General features: G+C 34.1%; 1 protein-coding gene across 1 annotated transcript in view; it reads left to right on the top strand.

The window, feature by feature from the left end:
• LOC106872513 (golgin subfamily A member 4) overlaps positions 1–5,407 on the top strand; it is a 254,301-nt gene that overhangs the window by 226,658 nt on the left and 22,236 nt on the right. The window lies entirely within an intron of this gene.

Here is a 5,407-nt window from a genome sequence, read left to right as displayed (position 1 = left end):
CCCCCCCCCCATCTGTCCTAAAATCAATCATTGATCGTGTATCCTACAGAATTTCATCACTGCCAGTAAGGAAATATTCAAACAATATCCTAAATATTATAATTGCACCCTACAATGCTCTGGTTATAAGAACTTGATCAAATCTATCCTTATGTGGAGCAATCCTCCCTCTACTAAACCTGAAACATCCCCCCCCCCAGAAAAAATAAAAATTATCCCCCATATCCCACCATCCTACTACCCTCCCAAATTTCAAAGTAGTAAAAGACCTAACAGGCAATCCTCCCACCCTGTGACCCTGGATCCTAAACCCATCGCTGCCCACCAAAATCCAAACCTGTGCTCACCTCCAAAGCCCTTTCTACATTCCGATGAATCCCGTAATTGGAATAAATTGACAAGAACATGTGACATTATCTGATTCACCCCCACCTTTTGTCCTTAATGTTCAAACCTATGTACCTAAGCTCTTCTTTGCCCTACTTGAGAAACATTTCCCTAAGTCCAGCCCCCTTAGAAAAATATCTAACTCCCAATCTATAAAAGTTTCCTACGCCTCCATCACTAACATTGCCAGAGTAATCCAACATCTTAACAACAAAAAACTCAGAAACCTACAATTAGCTAACCTTTATTAGTAACTTAATGTGCTTCATCAACTCTAAAATATATTATTGTTGTTGCAGAATCCCTCACAGTAACATATACTTGCTAGTTGATGTATGATTGGTTTTACATGATGGCTACTTTCTGACTGTTATATGCAGTTCAAATCCAAACTAAGACACTGATCTAATGGCAAATCTATTTGGATGATAAGAAATTCTGTATTGAGGTGTAACACAAGAATAGTAGCTGCAGTATTTTCTACATAAGTCAAAATGAAATCATAATGCAAGCTAATGGTACAAGTAATCATGCAGTGATTCACTACTTAAAGTGGAGAGCTGAATCTCAGAACAGTTAGGTAGGCTGAGCAAAATGGTTCAGACATGAACACAATACAATATAAATGGAAAAAAAGGTATTGGAGGGGCAATGCATACCCTGCACACACACAAAGATTAAATTTAATTTAATAAATATATTCTCAGACGAATTCATATTTCAAAATGACATCAAGAGTTATTTACCCTGCTTGTTTTTTATGCATATTAAACAAAGAAAAGAAAAACGTTTTGATTCACCCATCTGCCAATTTTGAGAGTTTGAGCTATTCATCCAGTGAGTATTTCTGCCAAATTTGGTGAAAATCTGTTCAGCTATTTCCCAGTAATTTTGCAAACAAAGACAGACAACTGCAACATTCCACTTTTGCTTACATGCGCAGGGTGATAAAACCTGAATTGATAGTATTTTGGAAGTAGACACTCTAAAGATTTTGTTTGACTTCTTATAATATATAAGCTATAAAGTAGTTTTACTAGAAGTACTTGGTACATTTCATTGATTACAACTATCTGTAATGTTTCATTAAAGGATTTACTTAATTATATGACAACACATCATCTTCTATAGCAGCAGAAGCATTTAAAATCTGCTTTCCATGCTGGCATGAGCTGGACAGTTTTTCTGAGGCAGATGCCCTTCAGTTGCCACACCGTTTACTTGTCCCATATGACATAAAAAGATGTGACATACTTATCCTAAAGCAGATTTATAAACAGAGAAAGTAGAATAGAAGAAGCTCACATATTCGGGATTGAAAAATATGCCAATCTGGTCAACAACCTGAAGGAAGCCAACTTTTGGGTCACGGTTGGAGTCAGAGGTTTTGTGGGAAAATCTGCTTACAATCTAATGAAAAAACTCCTCAGTGCAGAATGGCACCCTGAATGTGACTTGGCCTCCTTAGAGTGTAAGAGGTAAGGGCTGAAACACTTGCCTAAAGGGGTTTCTTCTCTGAAGACCCTCTGCTGTTCAGCTCTCTTGAGACTTCCTTAGTACTGACTATTTCCATTTTACTATGTTAAGTGGTATTTTAGGAAAGTTATATTTTATAGCCAAAATATAAAAAACAATTAACATTGTTCTCAAGTGCAAAAACAAATCCAACCTTCCTGTATCAAATAGTATATCTTTATATTAGACAATAAGAACTAAGAATTTAGAACTTTAATAATCCCATTTATATCTACTCTATTCTTGACAATTGACATACCCATGTTTTAACTTCTATTTCAACATTTCAGGAAACTCTCAAAGAAATTTAGAGTTTCCTGATGAATTATGTTACTGAATTGCATTAATACTGCAATGAAATAGTAGAATTTTAGAATGTCCCACACTTCACAATAACCAGAAAATAGGAAATAAAATATTATGTGTAAATAGATGGTATTTGTGGTAGACAATCCTCCTCCTTTCCTAAGGAAGATATCACTTTCACAAACAGTCATTTGACCAACTGTAAATTACAGTACACTACTTAAGAAAAAGAAGGAAACACTAAAAAATTATAGGTTTAGATACATTTTGCCTGTAAAAACAGGATAGTCGTGACTAGAATGCTTTTGATCATAAGTCTGCCCTAGCAAGGCTGACCTAGACTAAACAACAAGAAGTCTTTACTGAGCAACTAAATAGAGTTATCAAGGGTAAGATATTGAGTCACTGATAGGTCTTGTTTTAAAACCACTGGTTTTGACTACTTTTATATAGCAACTAAATATCTTTGAACAAATTTTTATCTTCCTTTGGATCTTCTAATTGTATATCAACTGATCTAAAGCTAATCAACAGCAAAAAGTTTGTAAGATTGTTAATTTAGTAAACCACAAAGATTTTGGAGAAAATGTACCCTCTTCAAATCCATTTTGCTTGTCCTCATTATTGTTGACATTTTGTTTGGTCAATATGATCAGATTGTTGTATTACATATTTAATGAAGTGAACAACAGAATCTGAGACCATATAAATAGCATATCTAATGATTTGGATCCAGGGCCAGCCTTAGGAGGTGCAGGGCCCAATTGGGAACAATTTTGGTGGGCCCCAGGTTCCCAGTCAACTTGCACTAAGGTCTGTAGAATCATAAAAATATAAAAATCCAGCTGTTGGAACTATGCTACTGTGTGGTGCCACATAAAAAGCACTCAGTCCACGCTGTGAAATTATGGCTTAAGGAAGAGTATTCAGCCACAAAAAACATGCCAAACCAGATGAGTGCCAGACGTTGCTCCTGGCTTGTTGACCCCCGTCGAACCATCCAACTCATGCTAGCATGGATAAAGGACATTAAATGATGATGATGATGATGATGATATGCATATATATACATACACATATGTATATATTTATATGTGTGTGTGTATATATATATATATGTATGTATATGTGTATGTGTGTGTGGTCACTTTCTGAAACCTGAATAATTAATAAAATTTTCTACATATATGTCTCAGATGGTGTAGATTACGATTATATTGGAACTTGTTGTGTAAAACACTTTTCTCTCTCTTTTAAATAAACTCAAAGGTAGCAGGTCCTCAGTGTGGTTGTTTAGAGGGGATTCTTCACCTTGGAGTGAAGAATCCCCTCACCTCCGATTTTGTTGGAAAAAATGTCATTTGTGGTATATTAGGAGATGAGATCAGTTGATAGCACAATAAAAAAGAAAAATGAGGAAAAAACATTATTTCTCATCAAAATTGCGTTGGGTGTTGTTAAACTATAAATTTAAACTACATCTAAACTAAACATTTTAAAAATATTCTGGCAAAAATCGGAAAGAAATTTAACAAGGTCCCAAAGAAACTTTTATTTGTTGCATGTTGTTACACTAAAAGAGATATACATAAAATGCAAATTAATTACAATTATTAATTAGAATTTTTCAGAAATTGGTTATATACTTACCAATTGTTTTTTTTTTCTGTAAGCTCTGTTGAAAGACACAGTCCTGTCTGTGTAGCAAGAACTTTGTTTCTTAGCAGTATGTTTCTGGATTTAGCACCAGTGTGTGACACTAAATTCTCCTACCATAGCCCCGTGTGTGTGTGTGACTGTGTATGTGTGGCTGTGTGTTTGTGCTTGTCCAAAACCTGAATGGATGCCATTGCAAAGAGATTTTCTCTTCTGAATAAGAGACAAGAAATTTTATCTCACCTCCACATCTTTCTCTCTCCCACTATGTTCACACACACACATACATGTGCACGTGTGTGTGTATGTATACCATTCCCCACAAAATAAAAATGCATATACATACAATCATGCACTATGTGTGTGATTGTATGTATATGTATGACCTCAAGCAAACCTCTATCATGAATAATTTAACTTTTAACCTTTAACCATTGTAGCCAAAATACTGAGTACTGAATTCTTTTACACATACACATCTATTTAACCTTTTGCTTTTATCATTTAAAGAATTTTTTGCTTTCTTTAACACACATACACACACACACACACACACACACACACATATATATATATACTACCTGACATACCCAGTAATTCCTGGAAAAGCAGAGCTTATCCCTTGGTTCCATGCTCATAATTGTTTTGCTAATCCAGTAACAACAGTACAAAGTATGTAGCCCTTAAAACGGTGTTTGTGTATTTATTGAGAATATCAAACTGTCTTACAAAGGATCTTGTTTTTAGGAATTCCCAATAAGTTACGAATACCCAAATTGTGAAGTCAGTCATGAAATTAATTACCCTATAGTAAGAATTTAAATAAAGTAGCTCCAAAAAGGGCTTTAATACGTTCCCAGAATATATAGAACATAGGAGGAAATACTAATAAGTTATGTATACTAAAATCATGAAACATGTTACGTAATAACAGGCTAATCAGATATGAGATAATAACAATTCAAAGTAATTAACTGTAAAAAACGCTTTTGTGCGTTCCCAGACAATATTACCCTCAGCAGCACTAGTGTTAGTATATTCATGAATAAGTCACTAACCAGAATAAGTGGATCTATTGTTTAGGAGAATACTATTTACTTGTTTAAGCATTGTATTGGATAAATTGAGAAAATAACTAGAATAGTTCAAATACTAAAATAAGCATACTGAAAATGAATGGGTTATTTCCCTTGGAAGCTTAGAAATAATTACTCTCACTGTTCACTCACGCCCAAATGTTATTCCTCCTGCCATTTACCCGAACATTTTTTCGAAATCAATCTATATTTAAAACCTCCCCAGACACATAAGCAATGTGCGTGTGAACTTTAAGAAAAATCAGTCGAGCTGTTTTGGCGCAAAACGAGGACATACCGATACACACACACACACACGTTTTCAGTTTTAATATGTAAGATATATATATATATATATATCTGAAACATAGGTATTAAATGCTTTTAAAATGTTATTTGGTTTGACTTCATTATTACTATATGTATATGTGTATGTATATACATATATATATATATATATATATATA

Source organism: Octopus bimaculoides, chromosome 9 (assembly GCF_001194135.2).
Source record: "Octopus bimaculoides isolate UCB-OBI-ISO-001 chromosome 9, ASM119413v2, whole genome shotgun sequence".
NCBI classification, from domain to species: domain Eukaryota; kingdom Metazoa; phylum Mollusca; class Cephalopoda; order Octopoda; family Octopodidae; genus Octopus; species Octopus bimaculoides.
The sequence above is the reverse complement of the archived record's forward strand: the minus strand, read 5'-3'. Positions and strand labels throughout refer to the sequence as shown.